The 10,512-nt window shown below is 45.3% G+C and overlaps 1 long non-coding RNA gene across 1 annotated transcript in view; it reads left to right on the forward strand.

Moving 5' to 3' along the window:
• Positions 1–8,835: 8,835 nt before the first annotated feature.
• The window catches only part of LOC116562170, a 6,492-nt gene continuing 4,815 nt past the window's right edge, over positions 8,836–10,512 (forward strand). The window contains exon 1 of the long non-coding RNA XR_004273817.1: positions 8,836–8,954. This is a non-coding gene — a long non-coding RNA (uncharacterized LOC116562170). The remainder of the gene's footprint in view (positions 8,955–10,512) is intronic.

Here is a 10,512-nt window from a genome sequence, read left to right on the forward strand (position 1 = left end):
GGAGCTGGTTGGTGGGCTCCGGGGTGGACCTGCTGTCTGGTGTGAGTGCAGGCTGGATCACTCAGCAGCCAACGTGGGAACAGTGGGTGATGGTGCCTCTGCTAATGGTGCATGGACATCTCTCCTTCAACCCCTCCACTCCAACCCAGGCTTCCTAGAAGCAGAGCCTGAGATGAGGATTCCGATGCCCATGTTTGATTGAGGACATGTTTTCAGGAGAAAGGCCAGACAGGGGAAACTTCCTCAAGGATGCATCTCAGCTGGGGGCGGGTGGCACCCGGAGCTCCGGAGCATGACTTGCATCCACAGTTGACTCCCCTTACGTCAGGCAGCCGAGCTTTTGTTCCCTGTCAGTCCCTGGCTGCAAGCTTCTCTGGAGTGGGTATGGGGCTGCTTGTACCCTTTGGGCAAATTGGATTTTGTTCTGCCAAGGACAATTCTCCTGAGAAGGGGGCACTTGTGAGTGTCTAACAGCCAATATTCCAAGGAGCAAGGGCATCAGGGACAGGTGCACAGGCCCCATAGGAGGGCTGGGAGAGGCATCCACTTTGCTCACACGATCCTCTTACCTTCTATTGGCTGGGAAAGCAGATGAATTAGTGACGGTTCTTCGAAGAAAGAACAAATAGGAGCTACATGTGTGTGAGAGAGATTTATTACGAGAAATTGGCTCACACAATCACAATCTGCTATCTGCAAGCTGGAGACCCAGAAAAGCTTTGGTGTCATCCGGTCTCAGTCTAAAGGCCTGAAAACCTGGGGAGCCAATGGTGTGAACCCCAGTTTGAGGGCAAAGAAGATGAGATGAGATGTCCCAGCTCAGGCAGTCAGGCAGAAAAGCAGGTGTGACTTCCTCCTTCCTCCACCTTTTCTTTGAGTCAGATGCTCAATGGATTGGATGATGCCCACTGATAGGATTTGGCTGTGTCCCTATCTATAGCTCATCTTGAATTGTAGCTCCCATAATTCCCAGTGGCATAGGAGGAACCCCATCGTGGGAGATAATTGAATCATGGGGTGGGTTTTTCCTGTGCTGTTCTCGTGATAGTGAATAAGTCTCACGAGATCTGATGGTTTTATAAACGGGAGTTCCTCTGCACATGCTCTCTTGCCTGCCACCATGTAAGACGTCCCTTTGCTCTTCCTTCGTCTTCCACCGTGATTGTGAGGCCTCCTTAGCCATGTGGCACTGTGAGTCCGTTGAATCTCTTTTCTTTATAAATTACCCCATCTCGGGTATGTCTGTATTAGCAGCATGAGAATAGACCCACACATTGGAGAGGACAGTCTGCTCTACTGGGTCCACCAAGTCAATTGTCAATGTCATCCAAAAACACACCCTTTCACAGACACAGAAATAATGTTTCACAAGATGTCTGTGCACCCCCGGTCCAGTCAAGTTGACACACAAAATTGACTATCACACCAGGTAACCAAACTGACTTGGAGGGTGTAACAGAGAAGAGCAAATTGCTCTGACAGCCTGATTCACCTGCCAGTGAGTAATATTTTTAATTTTAATTTTAAAATGTTTTATTCCAGCTTCTTTGACATGTAATTGACAAATAAAAATTATATGTTTTTAGGGTGTACAATGTGATGGTTTCATACATGTCTACAATGAGAAATAATTACTGGCCGGGTGTGGTGGCTCATGCCTATAATTCCAGCACTTTGGGAGGCCAAGGCGGGTGGATCACTTGAGGTCAGGAGTTTGAGATCAGCCTGACCAACCTGGTGAAACCCTGTCTGTACTAAAAATACAAAAAATCAGCCAGGCATGGTGGCAGGCACCTGTAATCCCTGCTACTAGGGAAGCTGAGGCAGAAGAATTGCTTGAACCTGGGAGGAGGAGGTTGCAGTCAGCCAAGATTGCAACAGAGTGAGACTTCATCTCAAAAAAATAAATAAATAAAAATAAATAAACAGCTAATTACTACCATCAGTTAACACATTCATCACTTCACAAAGTTACTTAAAAAAAAAAAAAAACCACCAGAAAATCTGTTTCTCTTCTTCGGATCTAGCTCTTGGTTGCATTCTACATTGTTGAGGTTACTCAAAAAAACTGAGTTCTGGATACTATGGGCTGTTGTTTGGGTTCCAAATAGATTATTCTAGTTTTCCTGCAGAGGGTCGTTGGAGGGAGTCAGGGCCTCATAGGCCTTCTCATTGCACCCATGAAGCCACGCCCAGGAGCTCAGGGGCAGCCACTGCACAGCCCTGCACTGAGGCCCTGGATGTTCTGAGCTCCACACTGAAGAAATGCACACATGAGGCCAACAAACATGAAAAAATGCTCATCATTTTTTCTGGTCACTAGAAAAATGCAAATCAAAACCACATTGAGATACCATCTACGCCAGTTAGAATGGCAATCATTAAAAAATCAGGAGACAACAGATGCTGGAGAGGATGTGGAGAAATAGGAACACTTTTACACTGTTGGTGGGAGTGTAAATTAGTTCAACCATTGTGGAAGACAGTGTGGCGATTCCTCAAGGACTTAGAAATAGAAATTCCATTTGACCCAGCAATCCCGTTACTGGGTATATATCCAAAGGATTATAAATCATTCTACTATAAGGACTCATGCACAAGAATGTTCATTGCAGCACTGTTTACAATAGCAAAGACTTGGAACCAACCCAAATGCCCACTGATAATACACTGGACAGGGAAAATGTGGCACATATACACCATGGAATACTATGCAGCCATCAAAAACGATGAGTTTGTGTCCTTTGTAGGGACATGGATGAACCTGGAAACCATCATTCTCAGCAAACTGACACAAGAACAGAAAATCAAACACCGCATGTTCTCACTCATAGGTGCATGTTAAACAATGAGAACACATGGATACAGGGAGGGGAGCATCGCACACTGGGGTCTGTGGGGGAGAACTAGGGGAGGGACAGCAGGGGGTGGGGAGTTGGGGAGGGATAACATGGGTAGAAATGCCAGATATAGGTGATGGGGAGGAAGGCAACAAACCATGTTGCCGTGTATGAACCTATGCAACAATCCTGCATGTTCTTTACATGTACCCCAAAACCTAAAACACAATAAAATATATATATATAAAAGAAATGCACATCAATATTGCTCTCAATTACTTCCTGGCATTCCCATTGTTTCTGGCTGAAGGGCTGTGTGGCTGGCAGGGCAGGCGGGGATCACACAGATCCCTACAGGAGACCTGTGCCTGCCAGGCTTCCCGCCCATGGGTGTCCACCTTGTGACCATGACCTCACCCCCAGCTGGATTGTGACTCTCTCACAACATTGCTGGGATGCATCCAGGTTGCCATGGGAACATTTGGAGGCTCTACTGTCAAAACCAAACCCCTTGGATTGCGGCAAAAATAAACAAGATCTACAGGCACAAGTCCCTGTTTCGATGGCCCCTAAGGCAAAGGGACAAAGGGTCTGGAAGGGTCGGTGTCCTGTTGTATGCCTGTTGCCAGGAGAAGGTGCCCCTCTCTTATTTGAGGAGGCTCTGCTCACACAGGGAGGTAGGAGAGGGAGTGAAGGGTCTTGGGGAGAGGAGGGCTTTGCAATCAGGAAGACAAGATTCAAATTCAGGCTTTTGATCTAGCAATCCCTTTACTGAGTAAACAGTATACCCAAAGCAAAGGAAAATCAGTTTGTAAAAAAGCTTTCTGCATGTCCATACTCACTGCAGCACTGTTCACCATGACTGCGATAGGAAATCAACCTAAGGGTCCATCTGCAGACAAATGGATAAATAAAGGTATATGCACAAAAGAGTTGTTTTTTTGTTTTGTTTTGTTTTTGTTTTAGGCAGAGTTTTGCTCTTGTTGCCTAGGCTGGAGTGCAATGACACGATCCCAGCTCACTGCAGCCTCTACTTCCTGGGTTCAGGTAATTCTCCGGCCTCAGCCTCCCAAATAGCTGGGATTACAGGCATGCACCACCACAACCGGCTAATTTTGCATTTTTAGTAGAGATAGGGTTTCCCCTTGTTGGCCAGGCTGGTCTCAAACTCCTGACCTCAAGTGACCCATCTGCCTCAACTTCCCAAAGTGCTGTGATTACAAGTGTGAGCCATGGCGCTGAGCAACTTAGTCTTTAAAAAAAAAAAAAAAAAGGAAATCCTGCTATTTGTGACAACATAGATGAACCTGAAGGACATCACGCTAAGTGAAATAAGCCAGGAATAGAAACAAATACCACATAATCTCACTTATGTGGAGTTTTAAAAAATGGAATTGGTAAAAGGAGAGAGTAGAGCAGTGGTTACTAGAGGCGGTGGGTCAAGGGTGGGAGAGATATTGGTCAAAGGGTACAACATTTCAGTTCACTTTGGAGGAGTAATTTCAAGAGACCTATTGCACAGCACAGTGACTAAAGCTAATAATGTATCGTATTCTTGAAAATCTCTGAGAGTAGATCTTGTGTTCTCAAAACGAAAACATGAAATCCATGTGAGATCACGCATAGGTACATGAGCTCTATTTAGTCATTTCACAATACATACATATTTCAAAACAACATGTTGTACACAATAAATATATACAATTTTTTATTTGTCAATTAAAAAAAATTAAAACAGCAACAACAAATAGAGGCTCGGGCACCCACTAGCCAGCTCGTGCCACAGGGCACCGTGCCCATCTCTCAGGGTTATCACTGGGGTTAGATGAGCGAACATGGTCCAGTGCTGAGCCCCGCAGCTGCCGCCTGGCCAGTGTCGATGAAATGATACCATCGATTGGAGGAAGGGAAGCCAGCTTTCTGCCGACAGCAGTGTGCTGTTTGCAAATTCACTGAGTCCTGCCTCACATTTGGTGCCTGGAGCTTGGTAAACACGGAGACTCTGCTTCCAAAGTGATTGCTCCTTCCCGGAATGGTTCTTCCCTTGCCATTCAGTTCAATTATTGCCTTTTTGGTTTACCTGCATGATCCCATGTTACACAAGACCTCAGCCTGATACACACATTTCCTCTTGGTAACTATGGTTTCTTTTGCATGCTCTTTTCATGAGCCAATGTGGGATATATTGTTTTAAATCAACCAAACTCTAGTAACGCATAATCACTGTAGAAAAATTAGGTAATATGGATAAGCAACAAACAGAAATATAACTAAAATAACTCCCAATCTTTCTACCCAGAGACAATCACTGTGACATAGATTCCAGACTTTTCCCTGTGTAAAAATGTGTCATCTATCCTTTTAAAACAAATTTAATTCATATATATGAATGGTTCTGTTTATTTTATTTTATTTTTAAACTTTTATTTTAGATTCAGGGGTACACGTGCCAGTACCTGGGTGTATCATGTGTGGCTGAGGTTTGGGCTATAAATGTTCCATCACCCAGGTAGTCAGCTTAGTACCCAACAGTTAGTTCTTGAAACTTTGCTCCCCTCCTTTCCTCCCCTAAAAGTAGATATATGTGTACAAGACAACACATAGTTCTACCAAAAAGACACATGTATGTGCGTGTTCGTCACAGCACAAGAGCAAAGACATGGGATCAACGTAGATGCCATCAAAGGTGGATTTATTCTCCATTTGTAACTGGATTTTTCCAATCCATCAACGGTGGATTGGATAGACACCATGGAATACTATCCAGCCATAAAAAAAGAAAGAAAGAAATCATGTCCTATGCAGCCACATGGAAGCCACTGGAGGACATTACCCTAAGAGAATTAATCCAGGAACAGAACACCAAATACTATCTGTTTTTACTTTTAAGTGGGAGCCAAACATTGGGTACTCCTGGACATGAAGATGACAACAAATGGCTCTTTAAACTGCTTTTTCAGCTCAAACGCGAATTATTCCAAATAAGTAAAGACAGAATGGTCATCCACAGAATCATTTAAAATGGCTGTCTAACATTCTTTTACGTAGATATAATAAATTTACCAACTAGGAAGCTAAGATTCTTTTTGCGACTATAAGCAACATTGCAGTGAGTAATCTTGTGCATGTGTCTTTGTGCGCATATCCGCTTGTTTCCAAAGAGCAAACTGCTGGAAGTGGAATTATTTGAAGAGTACGTATCTTTTTAAGGCTCTTGATACATATTACCAAATCGTTCCACAAATGTACTGATCTAGGGTCCGTTCATTCTGAGAATTGGCATCATTTTCTTCATACTGAAGTTGGCACTGGTTACAATTCTTTTCATTTTGTTTTCCAACCCACTCTATTAAAAAAAATGCATTCTTATTATTTTCTTCCATGTTTACTAATTAGAGTTTTCATTTTTGACATTTCTTGGCCATCTTTCTTTTCTTTTCTTTTTCTTTTTTTCCTTTTTTGAGGCAAGTTCTCACTCTGCTGCCCAGGCTGAAGTGCAGTGGCACAATCATAGCTCACTGCAGCCTCAACCTCCTGGGATCAAGTGATCCTCCTGCCTCAGCCTCCCGAGTAGCTGGGACTACAGGCATGTGCCATCATGCCTGGCTAATTTTTTACTTTTTGTAGAGTAAAAAAATTATTTACTCTACAAAAAGTGAAAAGAAGTTTATTTTATTATTATTTTTTTACTTTTTGTTGCCCTATTGGTCTCAAACTCTTGGCTTCAAGTGATCCTCCCACCTTGGCCTCCCAAAGTGCTGGAATTCCAGGCATAAGCCACTGTGTCCAGCCTGTATTTCTACTTTATTAAATGCTTCTTTATTACTCCCCTTAGCCGTTTTCATGTTAGGGTGTTTCTCATTCTTCATTGACCTGTATGAGCATTCTATATCATAAGCTCTGCAAACCTCTGCTCAGGGAATATTCCCTTTCATGCGGCCGAGAAATCACTGTGTGGGCACCCGGGTATAGGTGCTGCTGAAGTCAGGTTAACTCAATGGAGCCTTCAAGGAAGAGACATCACTTGCCCAGTGGGGGGTGGAGCGCAGGAGCTCCTGGGGTTTATGTTCCAAGCTGGTATTAACCGAGAAGAACGAGCTTGGGGAAACAGAAGACACGACGTTTCACCTTGGCCTGATGATGGATCCCGATGCTGTGAGGTGTAAGTACTGACCTGGGACCAGCAGCATCAGCACCACTCAGAAACCTTTCAGCAATGCAGATTCTCAGGCCACAGCACAGGAGACTTGTAAGCACACTTTTTTTTATTATCATGGTAAAATATATATAACATGGCCGGGTGTGGTGGCTCACACCTGTAATCCCAGCACTTTGGGAGGCAGGTGGATCACCTGAGGTCAGGAAGTCAAGATCAGCTGGCCAATGTGGTGAAACTCTGTTTCTACTAAAAATACAAAATTAGCCAGGCATGGTGGCGCATACTTGTAATCTCAGCTACTTGGGAGGCTGAAGCAGGAGAATCGCTTGAACTCAGGAGGCAGAGGTTGCAGTGAGCTGAGATTGCACCATTGCACTCCAGCCAGGGCAACAAGTGAAACTCCATCTCAAAAATGTGTGTGTGTGTGTGTGTGTGCGCGCGCGCACGCACACGTGTGCACACGTGTGTGTATGTATAACATAAATGTTCCTATCTTACCCATTTTTAAGTGTTCAGTTCAGTGGCATTAAGTACATTCACACTGTTGTGCAGCCATCACCACCATCCAACCACAGAATTCTTTCCATCCTCCCAGACCGAAATTCTGAATCCATTAAATAGCAATCCTCCATTCTCCCTAACCCATCCAGCTCCTGACAACCGGCATTCTACTTTCTGTCACTATGGATTTGTCAGCTTAGTTCCAACATCTAAGTGAAGATGTACAAAAGTTGTCCTTTGCATTTGGTTATTTCACTTAGCACAATATCAAAGTTAGTGTGTGGCAGAACTGCCTTCCCAGCTACTCAGGAGGCTAAGGTGGAGGATCGTCTGAGCCTGGGAGGTCGAGATTGCAGTGAGCTGTGATCGCACCATGGCACTCCAACCTGGGTGACAAAGTAAGGCTCTGTCTCACAAAAAAAAAGGAGAAAAATTTTCTATCATATTCCATTGAGTGCATACACCACATTTTGTCTTTCTGTTCCTCTATTGATAGCACACACTACAATTTGGCATGCGCTGTGCATGGGATTTGTCAGGAATGTGGTTAAAATGCAAATTTTAATCAGTCATTCTGGTACGGGGCCTGAGACTCTACAGGAACCCCCTGGGCCACTTGGCCTGCAAGTTGGGCAGATTCTTCATCATTGCATCAAATCCCACTCGTAGAATCAAGCCACAGTACCAAGGGTTGAGTTCAGGAAGCAAGTCCCGCACACTTTCTGGGAAGCTGTAAGAAAATGAAAATGCTCTCGTCTCTTCTTTGCAGCCTGCTGCACCCTCCTCCTACCTCTGCTGACTATAGCAGGTTGGAGTGGGTCCGATGGCCTCTCTGCCTTGGCTGTCCTGCTCCACTGGCCCCGTTCCCAACTCCCTGAAGGCTGTTCACCTGCTTCCCAATGCTTCTGGCACTGTTTTTATCTGTCACATATATTTGACTTCTTTTACTCGAAATGAGCACCCTGAGGCTAAAAGCCTGTATTCTGCATTCACTCATTCAACAAATATTTATTGAGTGTGACTGTGTGTGAAGCACTGTTCTTTCTAGGCACAGAGGATGCAGCAGAGAACAAAAGAGGCAAAAATCCCTGCCTTTGTGAGCTTTCATGCTGGTGGAGACATCGATCGCTTGATAAATGAGCAAATATTAGCTAGAGATACATATTAAGCGTGAAAAATAAAGCAGAGAGACTGCAAGGAATGTGGGTGATGTGGACACTTTAGAGTGGTAAGCCAGGGCAGGCTTCGCTGAGGAGGTGACTGTGCGGTGAAGACGGTGGGGAGGGAGGCAGCCAGCCTTGCTGGAATCCGGAGGCTCACTCCAGCTGGAGAGAAGGCCTCATGCAGAGGTCCTGAGACAGTAGCTGCCTTGGAATGCACGGCACAGCAACAAAGGCAGTGTGCAGCAGATGGAGTGAGACAGAGAAGGGACGAGGAGACAGAGAGGCAGCAGGGTGAGTCGGGGAGGATGCTTAGACCAGCAGTGTCCAGTGGAAATAGAATGGGACATCGGACGCGCAGCTTGTGCCTGTAATCCCAGCACTTTCGGAGGCTGAAATGGGCAGATTGCCTGATCTCAGGAGTTTGAGATCAGCCTGGGCAATATGGTGAAACCCCATCTTTACTAAAATACAAAAAATTAACCAGGCATGGTGGCAGGTGCCTGTAGTCCAGGCTACTCAGGAGGCTGAGGCAGGAGAAGGCTTGAACCCAGGAGGCAGAGGTTGCAATGAGCCAAAATCGCACCATTGAACTCCAGCCTGGGAGACAGAGTAAGGCTCACAAAAAAAGAATAGGAGCCACATGAGTCATTTTCAGTTTTTTAATAGCTGTACTAAAAAACAAGCAAGGAAACAAATTAATTTTAATGTGTTTTGCTTAACCCAATATAGCTAGAATATTATTATTTCAACATGTGGTTGATATAAAAACTAATTGATGTGCTATTTTGCATTATTTTTTATTTTGTGTTAAGTCTTCAAAATCCAGCGTGCTTATGTATGTATTTATTTACTTTTTGAGACAGAGCCTCCCACTGTCACCCATGCAGGAATTCAATGGCTCAATCTCGGCTCACTGCAACCTCTGCCTCCCGGGTTCACATGATTCTCCTGCCTCAGCCTCCCGAGTAGCTGGGATTACGGGCACACACCACGCCCGGCTAATTTTTTCTATTTTTAGCAGAGATGAGGTTTCACTATGTTGGCCAGGCTGGCCTCGAACTCCTGACCTTGTGATCTGTCTGCCTCAGCTTCCCAAAGTGCTGGGATTACAGGTGTGAGCCACTACACCTGGTCAACCCAGGGTGTATTTTACAGTCAAACCACGTCTCAGTTTTGACCAGCCACATTTCAAATGCTCAATAGCCACATGTGACCAGTGGCTTCCAGAGTGGGCAGCAGAGCCAAGATCACATGAAGGCCTTGGCTTTCCCCTCTGAGGATGTTTCAGAATGTAGGTGTCATTATTATTCAGAACAGCAAGGCCAACAGATCAAGAGATGACTGCCAATGAAAAGTCAGCTGGGGCCTTCCACACCATAGGGGTCCCTGGGGAAGCACCAAGGTGGGTCAGGAGGCCGAGGGAGTAAAGGGAAACATGGGTGGGAGCTTTGATTGTGATTTTCATGGAAAACAACAGGCAAGGCATCATAAGCAAGTTTAGGATTGGCTGGTCTGAGTAATTTCGGCAGGTACTAGGCATCTAACGTTTCTGCTTGTCTGGTACCTGGCCCTGGGGTGATGAGGGCAAGGGGACAGTGGCCAGGAGTCCAGTGGGGTGGCGGGGTGTGAGCTCTGGCTGAAATGCTTTGCATGTAAAAGGTGCTTGCACTGTCATTTGCTCTCTGTAGGACGTGGCTAACTGGGGAGAGGCAGCCTTTCTAGGGTCAGCAGAGCCTCAAGAGGCCAAAGCATCATAAACACATGGTTAACAGAGAGGTGACAGGAGCTGCAGGGCTCAGGATGCGTGGGCTCAGGAGGGGTGAGCTCAGGAGGGGTGGGCTCAGGAGGG

This window comes from Sapajus apella, unplaced genomic scaffold (assembly GCF_009761245.1).
Source record: "Sapajus apella isolate SASKATOON/1434 unplaced genomic scaffold, GSC_monkey_1.0 scaffold32, whole genome shotgun sequence".
Lineage (NCBI taxonomy): Eukaryota > Metazoa > Chordata > Mammalia > Primates > Cebidae > Sapajus > Sapajus apella.